General features: G+C 39.2%; 1 long non-coding RNA gene across 2 annotated transcripts in view; it reads right to left on the bottom strand.

Annotated features, from left to right (window-relative positions):
* Nucleotides 1-391: 391 nt before the first annotated feature.
* The window catches only part of LOC117796458, a 32,144-nt gene continuing 13,443 nt past the window's right edge, over nucleotides 392-19,092 (bottom strand). Inside the window, exons 3-4 of one of the 2 annotated variants that reach the window (XR_004620984.1) lie at nucleotides 4,715-4,782; nucleotides 392-1,042 (exon numbers count right to left, since the gene is read on the bottom strand). This is a non-coding gene — a long non-coding RNA (uncharacterized LOC117796458). The remainder of the gene's footprint in view (nucleotides 1,043-4,714; nucleotides 4,783-19,092) is intronic. The other variant, XR_004620985.1, reaches the window with a different exon arrangement.

Raw genomic sequence — 19,092 nt, 5'->3', positions numbered from 1 at the left:
ATTATACCTGTGTTCCATCTTCCTCCATAAATGAAACAGGCTATTCATACAAACTGAGAACAATGAATGAGAGCCATTTTGCAAATCAATTTGGAAAAAAATTAAGTTAGATCTCTGCCTCACATCATACACAAAAATGAGTACCAGTTCAATTAAGATATAAAGGTAAAGGGGGGCCTGGGTGTCTCAGTTGGTTAAGTGTCTGCCTCCAGCTCAGGTCATGATCCCAGAGTCCTGGGATTGAGCCCCGCACTGGGCTCCCTACTCAGTGGGGAGTCTGCTTCTCCCTCTGCCTCTGCCCCTCCCCTCACCCCACCCCCGCTCACGCATGTGTGCTCTCTCTCTCTCTCTCCTTCTCTGAAATAAATAAATAAAATCTTAAAAAAAATTTTTTTTAAAGCTGTAAAGGTAAAAAATAAAGCGGGAAAACTAAGGTATTTTATTACATTAGGGTAGGGACAACTTCTCTCAGCAAGCACAAAATATAGAAGCTATAAAGGCTGATTGATTTTACCACATAAAAATGTTTTAAGTTTATTAGTATGAAAAATACCCCAATGCTAAAAGATAAAGACTGGGAGAAAATATTGAAAACATCTCAAAAGACAAAGGTTAATATATACATTTTATAAAAGGCTCCTACAAAGCTATCAAAACAATCCAATAGAAAAACGGGAATAATATGCAAATAAGTGATACATAAAATTTAAAATCTATGGCCAATAAACTAACAAAAGATATTCCATCTCAGTAAGCAGGAAAGTGCAAATTAAAACAATAAAATATTAAGGGTGCCTGGCGAGCTCAGTCGGTGGAACACATGACTTTTGATCTTGTTGATTTTAAGTTCAAGCCCCATGTTGGGTGTAGAAATTACTTTAATACAACAACAACAACACACACAAAATATTAGAATGACAAAAATTTAAGGATAAATAATTTTATTGTCATCCAAGGTGAGGAGAAACGGGCATTCTCATACACTGCTGATGGAAAGCATCATGGGCAAAGCTTCTTTAGAAGGCAACTTGCTAGCAGCTACCTCCATGTTAAAAAAAAAAAAAAAATCCCATGAACCCACAGCTCCATCTCTAGAAATTTATTCTACAGAAATACACCTGTGAATAAAGATATAAGAATAAGGATGTTCAATAAAATATTATTTGTAATAATCAAAGAAGTAGAGAGCTCCAAAATATCTACTGGAGAAGAAATGACGATAGTCCATCCATTCAACAGAATGTTCTGCAGATGCTTAAGAGAATGAAATAGGCTGTGAAAGATGCCAAATTAAAAAAGCAAGTCACAGAAGAATTATGTTGGGGGAAAAAACCCTATTTAGTTATTTTAAGATATACAGAAAATGGGGTTCCTGGCTGGCTCAGATGGTAGAGCATGCAACTCTTGATCTCAGGGTTGTGAGTTCCAGCCCCACGTTGGGTGTGGAGCTTACTTAATTAAAAAAAAATATATATATATATCTATATATACACACATACACATAAAATAAAATAAAATATGTTTACAGTGTTTACAAAGATTAGGAGGCGAAGAAGCCTAAAAGAAGAGTCTCACTTTTATTTCTATATCTACAGTTACCATTTGAATGTTTTATGACAAGCATGTAGTTGCCCCTTGAACAACATGGGGGTTGGAGCGCCGACTCCTCCGTACAGTTGAAAATCTGCGTATTATTTCTGACTCCCCCAAAACTTAACTATGAATAGCCTACTGTTGATTGGAAACCTTACTGATAACATAAACAGTCAATTAACACCTATTTTGTATGTTATATGAATTCTATACTGCATTCTTACAATAAAGTATGCTAAAGAAGAAGTTTTATTTATTTATTTTAAAAGATTTCATTTATTTATTTGACAAAGAGTGAGAGAGCACAAGCAGGGAGAGCGGCAGAGGGAGAGGGAGAAGCAGGCTCCTCGCTGAGCAGGGAACCCAATGTGGGGCTCGATCCCAGGCCCTGGGGATCATAACCTGAGCTGAAAGCAGACACTTAACCAACTGAGCCACCCAGGCACCCCAAAAATGTTTTATTTTATTTTTTGTTTTGTTTCAAGTTTTTATTTAAATTTTAGTTAGTTAACATATATAGTGTAGGGGCACTTGGGTGGCTCAATCAGTTAAGTTTCCATTTCCTGATCTCAGGGTTGTGAGTTCAAGCCCCGCATTGAGCTCCACGCTGGGTATGGAGCCTACTTAAAAACAACAAACACAAACAAAAACCATAGTGTGATATTGGTTTCAAGAGTAGAACTGAGTAAAGATAATATTTTAAAATCATAAGGAAAAGAAAGTACATTTACGGCACTGTCCCATATTTGTCGGCTCAGTCAGAAAAGCATGCAACTCTTGATCTTGGGGTTGTGAGTTTGAGCCCCATGTTGGGTGTAGAGATTACCAAAAATAAACAAACTTAAAAAAAATTCCATGTATAAACGGACTTGCACATTTCAAACCTGTGTTGTTCAAGAACCAACTGCGTTATTTTTATAATTAAAAAATTAAAAGAGTAAGTGGAAAGTAAGAGTAAGTCATTTGGCAATGTGCCCACTTCTAGGATCTAGAATGTGGTACTCAGTTCCTAGATCCTACTCTCCAGGATTCAACCATCCTCTGCCAACCGCAGTTCTGAGATACCAAAATCATCATTGTCATCATCATCTTTTTATTTTTGTTGCCTCAACCAAAAGAACACATCGCTTTTGCCCCCCACTGCCACAGAAGAGGTAGACAGGTCTATGGAAGGAGCGTCTAGTGACAAGAGTCATTTCTGTTTTATCATTTCACTATATGACAGCAGACCAGGCTCAGGAAGAAAAACAAACCCAAACCAGAAATAAAACAGGATTCATCTGTGAAAAGGCAGTTTGAGATTCATGAAAACAAAACAAGTTAAGGACACAAAACACAAGTCCACGGGGCTGTCTGAAGCTCTTTAAAAGAAGCACCATTTGTATAACATAAAACTTGTGGGAGAATCTGCCCCAGCGATGCCTTCTGAATACCTAAAGAGGCTGATACAGGATAGGGGTTACTGGAGCAGGTTTTTAAAGATAAAGACTGGTTTGTTTGGGAAATGGATACCCTCTGGAGAACAGAACTTTCATCTGTGCTTTAAAAATAGGCTTAATGCCATTTTCATTGCTTCCCCCAACTCCCTCTTACTCATGAGACTTTGATCTTAACACCGGCATGGTTTTGTTAACCACAGTACTTCTGGGGAACACAGCTAAGGCTGGCAAAGGATTTGGGTTCAGGAGATATTATAAAACACTTTAATGTCAGAAAGATCCAGGTTCAAATCCTAACTTCCATTTCAAGTTGCATTCCCACGGACAAGTTACCTACCACGATCTCTGAGTAAAATGGTACACTGTCATGAATGAAGAGAACATACACAGCATCTAAGCAAAGTACCTTGTGCACAGAAAACCCTCAACAAATGGGAGCTATACTTTTCATATTATAAGACCTTTGACCAGAGTGTGGGGTTGGGGGAAGTGAGCAAGAGGATGGGGAGAAATACCTGAACTGTTCTATAATTCCACCGGGACTAGATGTTTGGCATTCTACTTTGCTAAAGATGAAATGATTCCATGAGCCCATGGAGAATATAAGCGCATTTGACAGAATACAGCAAAGTTAGGATTTATATTGTAAGCTATTTTTAAAACTGCCTGGTTAGCAAATTAAACCAGCTGTGAAAATATCCTGGTTTCCATTCACAACAAATACAAGACAAACATTCTCCGTTAATGAACCTGGCCTTGTGGCAGCACAGCATATCCTGCATAATTCATTCCTAAGGGTTCTGGAGACATCATTTTCATAAGACAGACCAAAGCTAAACTATTTTCTAGGGAAAAAAAAAAAAGATGAGAGAGAGGAGTTTCTTTCTACAGATTTTCAGTAAATTCCACGAATTGCTGTCCCATTTAGCTTAGGAGACTACTGTCTGAATAAAAGAAGTTATGTCCATACTTCAGGCCAGCCTTAACTGTGTTTCCTTTAAAAGGGCATATGAAACACCAGTCTTCTCTACAACACAATTTTTCAAGTTCTATGGCAAAGGGAGGAGAAAAATCCGCTCACTATCACCAAAAAACTATTCCGAGGACTCCCAATTTCAGATTTAAAACTGATCACTCTTTAGGAAGTCAGGGGAGAGACCCTGAATTATTTAGAATGTTGGCTAAGTTATATTATTTATGATTCCCGCTCCTTTAGGGAAACAATTTGTTATTTAAACAGAGAACAGAAGTATAAGTAACTAATAGAATTTCAGGAAGTACTATTCAAATAAATTCACACTTGGAATGCAGGGTAACAGTCTATTCATTTAGTGTACTTCATAAAGACATAGCTAAGAAAAGAATATACCGTTTTAAACTTTCTCTGGAAATCAACCAGACTGAATTAGTTCAATTTGGAACATCCTGAGCCTTAAAGCCTTTGCTAAAGTGCAACATAAATTTTGATTAGCCAAGTGTGAAAAACTACAAAGCCAACTTTCTTGTCCCTCCAGTTAGTCTGTCTATAAATAGCAGCAATGCATTAACAGCCACCAAAGCAACTGGTGAGTTCCACAATGTGCCCAACGTATACATGCTCTGCAAACACGCTCTCCGCATGTTTAACCAAAGTACTTCTGAAGATCTGTAATAGGACCCTTTTTAAATAAACTGTGACTCACTGTTTGCTTTCTTCACCAGGAGGTGGAGTCTTGCCATGCCCTTCCATTACAAAATCCTCCTGTTCCACCTGCAAAGGCAAGCACCACAGGTCAGCAGTAGTCAGTAATGAAGATGCAACTCACTCAAAGTTCCAAAGCCTGCCCTGTGCAGAACCACACAGCCACTGCACTCTATTGCGTACAGAAGCCTGGGCCAGCGACTTTCAATCTCCAGGTTTGCTCAAGGTATCTCTCTTTGCGTGACTAGATTTGTGGAACAGAAAAGGAAGCATGTTGACTTGCAACTCACACAACTGTAACAAAAAATTAACATCCAGAATATAATAAAGAACTGCTATGAATCAAGAAGAAAAAGACAATGTACCAGAAAATTTTACAAAATAACCAAGTAGGAATTTTACTGAAGGGGATGCACAAATGAAAAGATATTCAATCTCATGTCAACTAGGAAAATACAAATTAAAACCACAAAGAGATACCATTTCACGACTACCAGGTTGGCTAAAATTTAAAAGTTCGACAATACCAAGTGTTAGCAAGGGCACAAAGCGATAGCAACACTCATCTATTCCTGGGGGGAAGAAAAAATTGGTACAACCATTTTTCAAAGTTTGACACTATCTGGTACATTGACTATGTATTTACTTGTACTAACGAGTGGTTGCACTTCTAGATAAATACTCTAGAGAAATTTTTACACATATATAAAAATACTTTTTTAGAATTATTTTTAACAGAAAAAAAACAACAGAACAAACATCCACCAACTGTAAAATAAATAAAGATACTATGGTGTTTTCAGACAACAGAATACTATACTATATGAAAATGAATGAACTATAGTTACACACCGCAACCTAGATGAGTTACAAAAACACAATATTGGGTGAAAATGCAAATCACGAAAGAATACACACACGGTATAATTCCATTATATAATGTTCAAATATACACATTTTAAAACTGTATATATGTATGTGTATATAGACGTATATGTGTGCATACATAGTTTTAAAAAACTATTTTATTTTATTATTTTTAAAAGATTTTATTTATTTACTTGACAGAGCAAGAGAGCACAAGCAGGGGGAGCAGTAGAGGGAGAGCGAGAAGCGGGCTCCCTGCTGAGCAGGGAACCCAATGCAGGACTCGAACCTAGGACCCTGAGATCATGACTCGAGCTGAAGACAGATGCTTAACCTTATCTGAGCCACCCAGGTACCCCTAAAAACTATTTTTAAAAAATGAATGACATACAGAATTTAGGCTAGTGATATGTCTATTTCTTGGCCTATGTAGTAGGTATATGGGTGCCTGTTTCATTATTATTTTTTTAACAACGCATTTCTTTCTTTTATATATGTATGGTTTATTTCTCAGTACAAATTTCAAGGGGGAAAAAAAGCATTTTACTATTCCAAACAGTTGATCTGGAAGGTCAATGACAGAGACAGAGCTACCTCCACAAATGGTGATTGTCTGTCAGTCCTATGAAAATTCTCCCAAAAGGCATAAGTTTAAAAAATCAAACAGATGTATTCAAGGAAGTAGATAGGACTATTCCCAACTTACAAAAATAGTTATACGACCTAGTAATCTGGAAGACAGACAACAGTAACATAGACACATACACCACAATGAAACCCAAAGAAAACAAAAGGCTTTCCAATTCTGTCATCTTCTCCAGTCTTCATTTCTCAAGAATGCTAGAGAAGGTGGGACAATATTAAGAAGCTAAGTTTCAAAACGGACAAAAGTTAAGAGGTGTTCATAATTTCCATTAAAGAAATTGGAGGAAGCATACACAAGAATAATTAAAGACACATACTACGCATACTGTAAAATTCAAACAAGGTTTTGACTTTATTCCTAGGAACTTCCCGACTCTGCAGCCTACGGGACTTAGCCAAGGAGAGGATGTAAAAACTCTAGAAGGAAAAAACAGGATTGCAGAGGGAACCTTATGAGGAGCTAGAGATGCCCTGGTTGTGTTACAAGAGTGTTTACGTCCGTTTTTAAAAATCACTGTGTTGTGCGTTTTATGCACTTAACTAAATAAATGTTATGCCTTAATTAGGAAAAACAGGTGACAAACTGTTTGTTTGTTAAGCTTCTTGCAAGTGCAAGCATCGATCATTTTTTTAAGAATGGCTATTCTCTCATTTATATGTATTACAGAAATTTCTTGATCCTTCACCTTTAAAAATTCTCTCCAATTAAAGAGCTCTAAAAAAACAAAACTCTAAATTGTGCACCTTAGCCTCTGCTTAGTTTTTTTTTTTTTAAGGCTTATCTATAATCAATTTCTAGTTAAGTACAATAATGAGGATATCGAAGAACCCACAGCTTTGACAATCTCTTCTATGTGGGCTCCCAACCTTTAACTCCAGCCCCCAGGTTATGCATACTAGTCTTCACCACTTGGATGGCCCAGTAAGTTCCAAAATGAAACATCATCTTTGTCCTCAAATTTCCTCTCCTTTTTATATCCCCTATCTCTGCAAATGGTACCATCATTCACTAAGATTGGCAAAGAGGAAACCTATACAGGTATGTTGCACTTTTCAAAAGTCTGTTATACCACTTCACTTTTACAAAAGATCTATGTTAATACCTATTTTTGCTAACAATCAATCAATCTGAAGAGTATTTTCACTTTTTTTACAAAAAAAGGCAAAAAGCAAAGAAGCATTCAGCATTGGTTTTGCAGCCAGCCGTTACAGGGCAGTGCACCCTGAGCAGCGAGAGGGGCACCACCAATCTCCTTCCCTACTACACTCAGCATCTCAGCATCCAGCTGCCAGAGCTCTGAACTTCGTGAGCGTCTGTGCTTTATCTCAGGTTATTTTGTGCATCCATTAGCAAAATGTGTCCTAAAGTATCAGAAAAGCTAGGAGAGGTTATTTTCTGGGTTTGGGAATGATCCAGAGTCTTCCCATATAAAGAAATAGTCATTGTTTCTTGGTTTCATGCAACATTTGGACTTATGAAAGATCTCACAGGAACGCTCTACCTTCAGATAGCAGGGGAAGCTTGTCATCACACAAGAATCTAAGGTTCCCTCCTTAACCCCACATTCTATTAATCACCAAGTATTGTGGCTTTTACCTCTTAAATAGCTCTCACATCCATCACCCCTTCTTTATTCTCTTTAACTGCCATAGTTAAAAGCCAGCTTCTCTAAATCTCACGACTACACAAGCCTTCTCATTGGTCTTTGTGCTTCTGGGTCCCATCTCATTTTAATACATCCTCCAAACCACTTCCATCAAGTGGGCTTTGTAAATGCAAATCTGATTGCGTTGCTCTCCTTGAAATTCTTCAGCGGGTGCTCCATCACTTATTCTGAGGGATAAAAGTTCAGTTCCTTTCTCTAAACAATCTTTTCATCTGCCTCTGCCTCACCCACTCTGGACCCCTGGAGGAGCACACAACTCCTTAACCTCCTGAGAATTTACATGTACTGTTCGCTCTTGCCTAGAAGCCCTGGCCTTCTGCCCACATACAGTCCAAATTCCTACTCATTCCTTTAAGTGCCAATTCAAATGCCTTTCCCCAGAAGACACCATCTCCTGCAGCAGCGTTCACAACTCTTCTCGGTCTCCATCATCTCAGAAGGCAATAAAAATGGTCTAGAAAGGTCACTGCTCCTTATCGCCACTTCCTGTTTTTCTCACGTCCACTTCCAGTCCCTTCACATCCTTATTTCTTTTTTTTTTCCTACAAATTTCATGAACACTTTTGGACTTAATTTGATGATTTCTACCTCTCCTCCCCCTTGACTTCATTTTCAGGAGTTTCAAGGTTTTTTTTTTTTCCTTTTTTAAAGTAGGCTCCATGCCCAGCATGGAGCTCCATGCAGGGCTTGAACTCACAACCCTGAGATCAAGACCTGAGTGAGATCAAGAGTTGAAAGCTTAACCGACTGAGCTACCCAGGTGCCCCTCAAGATTTTTAGACATAAAATTTATACCATGTCTTCACCTTTTTCACTCCCATTCATCCATTCATTCAACAAACATTTACTCAGCACATACTACACGTTGGGTGCTGGGTGGAGATAAAGATGAAGAAGATAGTCTCTGCCCTCAAAAAGCTTGCAGATCAGTGAGAAAGACAAACAAAAACCAGTCAATTACCAGGATTGTATGGTGACAGATGGTAACTACACTTGTGGTGAGCATAGTAGCATAACCGTATAGACCTGTGGAATCACTTGAAACTAACATTGTGTGTCAACTACACTCCAATTAAATTAAAAAAAACAAAACAAAACATGACCATAGTGGGAGAAAGCAATGCAATGATACAGGAAGGGCGCTTGACACAGCCTAAAGGAGTCAGACACACTAAACCAACCCTAGGCAGGAGACTTTCCTCCTTCCTAATTCAGCTAGGGAACGGGCAGGATCCCAAATGCTCCACATCAAGGTTCCTCAATTCTGAAATACAACTCAGGCCACAAACTTCCTTTTGCACTCCCTCCCTCCATCTGAACCTGGGAAGAATAACTCTAAACTTCTAGTTCTGCTGTTTGTCCTCAGCGTCCATTTAGAGGCTCCCCTAACGGGCAATTCAGTAATTTTTCTCCTCAGTGCCCTAGATTTGCTCAACACCAACTTGTTTTTAGGATATTTCTGTCCTACCAATCCCTTAACTTTTTCTCTTCTGCTCCGGGAATAGAGCATAGCTGGAAAAAATTACAAAACTGGTTCCTTTTCAACTGTATGCCAATTAACTTCCACTCAGTGCTCACATGTCAGCACCTGGCCTGGAAGGGCCTTCTTCATCCTGCCTTTCTGATGAACTTCTACTCAGTCTTTGAAGACTGGTTCAATCATTACTTTCTCTAGGAGGCATTTTTGACAACTAACGCTTCTTCCTGGGAGCCTCCCAAGGTGCTCCTTCCCACTTACCCTGCAAGGCCCAGCAAGCAACTGTGATCCTTTGTTCACCCATTTCCCCTCTGCTGGTGAGCCTTGGAGAGAAACAATGCAATCTTTGTGCATCCCAGAATCTAACACAACCCTTCTTGTTGCTCATTCATTCAACATACCTTCTGAATGCCTTCTCTGTGCTATACACTGGGCTGAATAACTGAATGAATGTCTGACCTACACCACATTCTTCACTAATTCATTCTGTAACTTTTCCACTCTACAAGATTCCAAACCCATCCATCAGGCATCTTCCCTACCTGGCATTTCTGAAGATTATCCTGAAAGCCTATCTCACACAAATCTGCATCTTCACCCATTTTCCTCCACTCTACTCTTCTGCCAGACTCCCCTCACCATCTGCATTCTAAATGCATGACCTACAGCACACCACCTCCTCTGGGTCCTTACTATCTAAGGAAATCTTTCTTCCTTTTCAGTAAATCCATCCCCTCAACTGACAAATACTTTATAATCTCTTCTATTTCGAAAAATTATTTTTGGCCTTGTGATACTCTCCAAATACCCTCCTGTTTTTACCTTTCCCTTTACTATCCAAATTATTAAGAGAATAAATTAAACTCCATTACTTCCATGTTCTCATCAATGATCTGATAAAACACTGATTGATTAAATTTGAAGATTTTATTTATTTATTAGAGAGAGAGAAAGCACGCACATGAGGTGGGGAAGGGCAGAGGGAGAGAGAGAAGCAGACTCCCTGCTGAGCAGGGAGCCCGACTCAGGACACCATCCCAGGACCCAGAGATCATGACCCGAGCCGAAGGCAGGCACTTAACTGACAGAGCCACCCAGGTACCCCTATATGATTTTAAAAGTCAAATAATACCACCAGGCTTATAAACAAAAACAGCACTCTCCTCTGAGCCCCCCCTCCACCCCACAGACCTCTTCTTCCCCATCCTCCCAATATAAGTCCCATATTTGTTCAAATCAATATTCAGGGCTAATAGTGCTGTTACTAAGTAAATAACAGACACAGCTGAATCATACGGAATAGTATAATTAAATTTGCTTTTCTTGTACAATTTTTTGTTTTCCCTGGAACTAACAATAACTACTTTTTCCTTCTCTCAATTTGGCGGGGGGCAGGGGGGGCTTAGTATTTATTATGTATTTTTCACTAATTCATCCTCAAACTCTTCAACAGAGCTGTAAATCTCCTCTTAATAAATTCAAACACTTCAGGTAATCTATCAATTTCATTTCAGTCTTAGAGACATTCCTCAGGGGTTTTCTCCTGTTCCAGTCTAGATCGTTTGCTCTCTAGGCCACTAAAGAGCTGACACTTTGCCAGGGATGTCTTTTCCCCTTCATCTCTGAAATTCCTGGCTCTCTCTCCTACCCTGGAGCATCTGTTCCCCAGATCCTTTGCCTTCTTTTATGGTTTACTCCCTGAGTTAGGTGAAGCATATATTCCAGTGATTTCCTGATGAAAGGTATATGGGACATAAATTTTTTGAGATCTTGAATAACTAAAATGTCCTTATTTTATCCATGTATATAACTGACATACAGAATTTTTCTCTTACCCACGTACATAATTGAATTAGAAGTTCAAGTCAGCAAACCTTTTTCCCTCCATAATTTTGAAGTGATGCTGCAGTGTCTTCTAGTTCCCAGAGTTGCAATATAGAAATCTGACAGTATTCCAAATCCTAATGTTTTGGATAGAACCTGTTTCTTCTACAGAAACTCTTAGGGTCTTTTATTTCTCCTCTGTGTTCCACAAATGCAAACCACTAAGCATGGTTCTTTTTAAATTTATTGAGCTTCTTCTGAGTAGGCACTTGCAATCTAGAAACTCAGGGTCTTCAGGCTTAGGACATTTTCTCTACTTATTTGATAATTTTATCCCCTCCAGGAATTCCTTATTCAGTGTTGAATTTTCGGCATTGATCCATGAATTTTCTTCTTTTGTCTCCACTTGTATCTTTCTGATTTTTTCTTTTACTTTCTAGAGATTCTCTCAACTGTACCTTCCAATACTTCAGATTTTTTAAAGAATTTCTGTTACACAGACCTGGAAGCTAGAAGTGAGATATAAAGAAGAGCATTGGTTCCTTCAGAGGGCTGTGAAGGAAAGATTTGTTCCAGGCCTCTCCGCTCGGCTTGCAGATGGCCATCTTCATGCTCACATGGCATTCTCCCTCTGTTTGTGTCTCTATGTCTAAATTTCCCCCTTTTTATTTTATTTTTTTAAAGATTTTTCCATTTATTTGAGAGAGAGAGATAGAGAGAGAAATCACAAGTGAGGGGGAGGAGCAGAGGGAGATGGAAAAGGAGACTCCCAGCTGAGCAGGGAGCCCAACGTGGGGCTCATTCCCAGGACCCTGAGATCATGACCCGAGCCAAAGACAGACGCTTAACCGACCGAGCCACCCAGGCGCCCCTAAATTTCCTCCTTTAAAAAAGACACTAGTCACACTGGATTATGGCCCACACTAATGACTTATTTTAATTTCATAATCTCTGCAAAGACCCTAACTCCAAACAAGGTCATGGAGGTTAAGACTTCCAACAGACGAATTTGGGGGCAGGGGTTGGACAGGGAAAACAATTCAGCCTCTAACAATGGAACAGTTGGACCATATGGAGCTGTACGTTCTAACTTTTTAAGAAACAGTCTCTGAGTGTTTTCCAAAGTGGCTGCAGCATTTTATCTCCCCACCAGCAGTGTATGAGAGTTCCAGTTCCTCATATCTCACCAACACTTGGTATGGTAAGTCTTTTTTTTCCTTTTAAGATTTTATTTATTTATTTAACAGAAAGAGAGACAGCTAGAGAGGGAACACAAGCAGGGGGAATGGGAGAGGGAGAAGCACACTTCCCACTCAGCAGGAAGCCTGACGCGGGGTTCAATCCCAGGACCCTGGGATCATGACCTGAGCCAAACGCCGACACTTAACGACTGAGCCACCCAGGTACCCTGTTATGGTAAGTCTTTTTAACTTTACCCATTCTAATTGTGGCTTTAATTACATTGACATTGAACATCTTTTCACGAGCTCCTTTGCCATCCGTTCTCTGGTAAAGTGCTGTTCAAATTTTTGACCATTCTTTTAAGCAGCTTTATTTCTCTCTTTTTTTAAAGTAAGCTCTACGCTGAACATGGGACTTCAACTAACAGCCCCAAGATCAAGAGTTGCATGCTCTACCAACTGAGACAGACAGGCATCCCTAAGTACCTTTACTGGGTTATAATTTACATACCATAAAGTTCACCTGTTTAAAGTATACAATTCAATGGCTTTTAATATATTTACAGAATTGTGCAATTATCACAATCCAATTTTAGAACATTTCTATCATCTAAGAAGGAAATTCGTACTTACTGGCAGTCACTCCCCATTTTGCCCTCCCTTCATCCTCCTTTCCAGCACCAGATAACAACTAATCTGCTTCTGTCTCTACAGACTTGCCTATTTTGAACATTTCACATATAAATGAAGTCATACATAATGTGCTGTTTTGTGTTTGTCTGCTTTCCCTAAGCATAATGTTTTCAAGTTTCATCCTTATTGTAGCATGCATCAGTACTTCATTCTCTTTTATTGCTGAGTACCACCCCATTATATGGGTATACCGTATTGTTTATCTACAGTATCAGCTGATGGACATTTGGATTATTTCCACTTTTTTGCTATTATGAATAATGCTGTTATAAACACTTGTGTACAAATTTCTGTGTGGACGCATGCTTTCATTTCCCTTGGGTGAATACCCAGGAGTGGAATTGCTGGGTCATATGATAACTCTATGTCCAACTTTTTGAAGGACTACCAAACTGTTTCTCAAAGCGGCTGCACCATTTTCCATTTCCACTAGCAGTGTCCAAGAGTTCTAATTTTTCCACATCTTCACCCACACTTACTATTGTCTGTCCCTTTGATAGCAGCCATCCCAGCAGGTGTGAAATGGTATGTCACTGTGGTTTTGGTGTGTAGTTCCCTAATGAGTAATGATGTTGAGCATTTCTTCATGGGCTCACTGGCCATTTGTATATCTTTTTTGGATAAATGTCTTCCAATTCTTTGCTCATTTTCTAAATTGGGTTTTTTTGCCAATTACAGAGCTTTGAGAGTTTTTAATAGATTCTAGATACAAGTCCTTATTCAGGTAGATGCTTTTCATGTATTTTCTTTCAGTCTGTGGTTTATCTTTTCATTCTCATTAACAGCATCTTTCAAAGATCAGAAGTTCTTAATTTTGATGTAGTACAATTTACCAATTTTTATTTAGTTTAAAAAGATTTTATTTTTTTAAAGATTTACTTACTTATTCTAGAGAGAGAGCAAGTAGGGAGGGGCAGAGAGAGAGAAAGAAACTTCAGCAGACTCCATGCTGACTGTGGAGCCTGACACGGGGCTGGATCCCATGGGGAGAGAGAGAAACTTCAGCAGACTTCATGCTGACTGTGGAGCCCGACACAGGGCTGGATCCCATGATCCTGAAAGCATGACCTGAGCCGACCAAGAGTCAGATGCTTAACCGACTACGCCACCCAGGGGCCCCCCAAATATTTTATTTTTAAGTTATCTCTACACCCAGTGTGGGGCTCAAACCTACAACCCTGAGATCAAGAGTCACACACTCTGGGGCGCCTGGGTGGCACAGCGGTTAAGCGCCTGCCTTCGGCTCAGGGCGTGATCCCGGCGTTATGGGTTCGAGCCCCACATCAGGCTCCTCCGCTATGGGCCTGCTTCTTCCTCTCCCACTCCCCTGCTTGTGTTCCCTCTCTCGCTGGCTGTCCCTATCTCTGTCGAATAAATAAATAAAATCTTAAAAAAAAAAAAAAAGAGTCACACACTCTATGACTTAGCCAGTCAGGAGCCCCAGACAATTTATCAATTTTTAAAATTTAATGGTTGTGCTTTTGCTGTGGTATCTAAGAAATCTTTGCCCTAACCACATATTTTCTCTTATATTTTCTACTAGAAGCATTACGTTCTAAGCTTTACATTTAGATCTAAGATCCATTTTCAGTTAATTTTTATATATGCTATGAGGTCTAGATCTATGTTCATTTTTTTTTTTTTTGCATATGGATATCCAATTGCTCTAACACCATTTTTTGAAAAAATATCCTTTCTCCACTCTATTGCCTCCACAAAATGGCCTTTTTCAAAGATCATTTGTCCATATATGTGTGGGTCAGTGTCAGAATCTCTCTTCTTTTCCACTGGTTTAATCTTTTTCCCAGTACTACAAGGTCTTGACTATTGCAGCTTTATAGAAAGTTCTGAAATCAGGTAGTATTAGCACTCAAACTCTGTTCTACTCAAAAGCTGTTTTGATTATTGTTACAAGTTGAATAGTGTCCCCCCACCCCTCTAAAAACGATGCTGGAGTCCTAACCTCCAACTTCAGAATGTGACCTTATTTAAAGATGGGGTCTTTACAGAGGTAATCATAAAGTTATTGGAGCAGGCTCTAATCCAATATGACTGGCGTCCTTTTATTAAAAGGGGGAAATCTGGACACAGAGACAATGCCACATGAAGACTGGGTTATGCTGAGATAAGCCAAGAAGCTAGAAGCGAGACGCTAGAAGAAAGGCCTAGAAAAGACCCTCCCCTAGTCCCTTCACATGGAACAAGGCCCTGCCAACACCCTGATCTTGGACTTCTGGTCTCCAGAACCGTGAGACAATACATTTCTGCTGTTAACGCCACTCGGTTTGTGGTACTTGTTAGAGCAGCCCTAGCAAACTAATACAGCTGTTCTATGTCCTGTGCATTTCCATATGGATTTATAAGTCAACTTTTTCACTGCTACAAAAAAAAAAAAAGGCTGCTAAGATTTTGACAGGGATTGAACTGACTCTATAGATCAATTTGGGGAGAAGCAACATCTAAACAGTATTGAATCTTCTGACCTATAAACAGGTACATCTCGGGGCACCAGGGTGGCTCAGTCGTTAAGCGTCTGCCTTAGGCTCAGGTCATGATCCCAGCGTTCTGGGATCGAGCCCTGCATCCGGCTCCCTGCTCAGCAGGAAGCCTGCTTCTCCCTCTCCCACTCCCCCTGCTTGTGTTCCCTCTCTTGCTGCCTCTCTCTCTGTCAAATAAATAAATAAAAATCTTTAAAAAAAACACACAAACAGGTATATCTCTCTATTTATTTAGGCGGATTTTATTTTCTCTCAGCAATGTTTTGTGGTTTTCAGCGTATGTACAATGCTGAATAGAAGGGGGAACAGCAGACATCAGTTGTTCTTCGTCTTAGAAGTAAATCATTCAGTCTTTCACCATTAAGTTTAACTGTAGGATCTTCATAAAAGCCCTTTAACGGATCAAATAGTTCATTTCTATTCCTAGTTTGCTGACAGTTTTTATCAGGAATGGATGTGACATTTGTCAAATGCTTTTTCTCCATCTGTTGATCATATGGTTTTTCTTTTTTAATTTGTTAATGTGATGAATTACATACTGATCGATTTCTGAATGCTCAACCAACCCTGCATTCCTGGGAAATATCCCACCTGGTCATGTATTATCATATGCTCAAAGTTTGTTTAGAATTGTTGCACCTACTTCATGAGAGAGCCTATTCTGTAATTTTCTTTTCTTGCAATGTCTTTGGTTTTGATATCAAATTAACGCTGACCTCACAGAAGGAGTTGGGAAGTATCCCCTTCTCTTCAAGTGAAACTATACTAATTTACATATAACCTAGGAACCTTACGATAGTATTCTTCCATCTTCCCCCTCTTGGCCTTTAAGGGGATATTAGTGTACATTACACAGATATAAACCCACAATGCATTTGTATAACTTTTATTCAAACAATCAATTCTCTTTTAAAGAGATTTAAGTAATAGGTCTTCCGTATCTACCCATGTCGTTTCCATTTCCTGCTCTTCATTTCTTTGCATAGATTCGTATTTCCATCTGGCATCCCCTTCCTTCTCCCTTCCACATTTCCTATAGTAAGGAAGGGTATGTTTATGATGAATTATTTCAGCTTTCGTGTGTCAGAAACAGACTTTATTTAGCCTTCATTCCTGAAAGAAATTTCGCTGATTACAAAATTCAAGGTTAAGTTTTTCTTTCAGTACTTTATAAACCACTGTCTTCTTTTTTGCATTGTTTCCAAAGACAAATCCTTATCTTTGTTCCTCTGTTAACAGTGTCTTTCGTCCTCTGGTTTTAAGATTTTTCTCTATCACTGGTTTTGAGTAATTTGATTATGATATGCTTTGGTGCAGTTTTCTTCATGTTTCAGGAACATTTAACTTCTTGGATCTGTGGGCGTACAGTTTTTATCAAATTTGGGGCTGTTATTTCTTAGATTTTTTTTTCTGCTCCCTTCCCTCTTCTTCAGAGACTAAAATTACATGTATATTTGGTTCCCTGAAGTTGTCTATAGCACACTGATCATCTTTCCATATTTTGCTCTTTATTCTTTTTTCTTTCTGTGTTTTGTGATGGATGTTTTCTATTAGTATGACTTTAAATTCTCTAATCTTTTATTCTGCAATGTCTAATCTACCACTAATCTCATCCACTATATTTTTCATCTCAGACATTATAGTTTTCAACTCTAGAAATTTGAGTCTTCTTAAAAATGTCTTTCATTTTTCTACGTGATTTTTGAGTATCTGAAATATAGTTATAATAAGTATTTTGATATTCCTTTCTAATTTTAATCTGTGTCAGTTGTGGGTTGACTTCAATTGACTTTTTTCCCTTCACTATGGTCTGTGTTTTCCTGGTTTTTACACGTCCGATAATCTTTGCTTAGATACCAGACATTGTGAATTTCACTTTGATGAGTACTGAATATTCTGGATTCCTATAAATATTTTTAAGCTGTGTTCTGGGACACAGCTAGATTACTTTGAAACAGTCTGTTCCTTTTGTGTCTTGCTTTTAGGATATGCTAGGCTGGACCAAAGTAGTGTTTAGTTCAGGGCTAATTATTCCCTACCAATGAGGTAAGAACCCTGTTAGTACCACTACTGAGGGCTCTATCTAATGTTCCATGAATTATAAGGTTTCCCAGGGTGTAGAAAGAGGCAATATTATGGACACTGTTTCTTTTAATCCTCTTGGATGGGTCCCCCCACCTGCCGCAGCCATGAATAGTCTCCTCATATGCATGTGCCCAAAAGTATTCTGCTGAATACTCAGGATGAACCCTAGACAGATCTCCAGAGTTCTCTCTGTGTGTAACTCTTCCCTCTCCAGTATGCTGGCCAGATCTCTAGGTGCTGTAGTCTCTCCAGACCCTCAGCAGGGCTGCCTCAACTGAGAGGGTCCACTGGGCTTTGCCTGGGTTCCTCTTCCCTGCTCTGCAGCCTGGAAGCTCTCGCAAATCAGTATCCTGGTGTAGTCAGAGGACTCACTTTACTTGTTTTCCATTTCTCAGTGATCACTGCCCTTCACTACTTAATGTCCAATGTTTTTAAATTGTTGTTTCAGATACATAGATTCTTTTTTTGTCTATTTTTAAGTGATTTATTTCCAGTGGGAAGGTGAATTCTGTCTCTGATACTCCATCTTGCTCAGCAGCAGAAGTCCCAATAACTTTAAAAAATTGTGTTATTTTAGGAGCACCTGGCTGGCTCAGTTGGTTAAGCATCTGCCTTCGGCTCAGGTCATGATCCTGGGGTCCTAGGATTGAGCCCTGCGTGGGGCTCCTTGCTTAGCGGGGAGGCTGCTTCTCCCTGTCCTGCCCCCCCTTGCTTGTGCTCTTTCTGTCAAATAAATAAATAAATAAATAAATAAATTTTTTAAAAAGAGTCTAATTTTCAAACTTAGTACTACTTCATTGAACAAACATACTATAATTTATTTACTCATTCACCTGTTGATGGAGGGTTAAGCTATATCTGGTTTGGGGCTGTTACAAATAAAGATACCATGAATGTTCTCACTTAAGTCTTTTTGTGAACATATGCAGTCATGTGTATTGGGTATATACCTAGAAGTGGAATGTCTGGGTTATAGGTTAGGTATATGCTTAACTTTTTTTTTAAGATTTTATTTATTCATTTATTTTAGAGAGAGAGAGAGCATGGGGGGAGAGGGACAAGTAGACTCCATGCTAAGTGCAGAGCCTGAGGCAGGGCTCCAACCCACAACATGAGCTCACGACCTGAGCCAAAATCAAGAGTCCAACACTCAACTGACTGAGCCACCCAAGCACCCCACACATTTAACATTAAAGACTTATTTATTTAAATTAGAGAGAGAGTGTGTGTGCAAGCAGGGGAAGGGGCAGAGAGAGAGAGAGAGAGAATCTTCAAGCAGACTCCCCACTGATCATGGAGCCCAACGTGGGGCTTAGTCGCAGGACCCTGAGATCATGACCTGAGCCAAAATCAAGAGTTAGATGCTCAACTAACTGAGCCAACCAGGTGCTCCTGTTTAAACTTTATTAGAGATTTGAGAAACAGTTTCTAAAGTAGTTGTA

The sequence above is a fragment of the Ailuropoda melanoleuca genome, chromosome 15, assembly GCF_002007445.2.
Source record: "Ailuropoda melanoleuca isolate Jingjing chromosome 15, ASM200744v2, whole genome shotgun sequence".
Lineage (NCBI taxonomy): Eukaryota > Metazoa > Chordata > Mammalia > Carnivora > Ursidae > Ailuropoda > Ailuropoda melanoleuca.
Note: the sequence above shows the minus strand (reverse complement) of the source record. Positions and strands in the feature narration are given on the sequence as shown.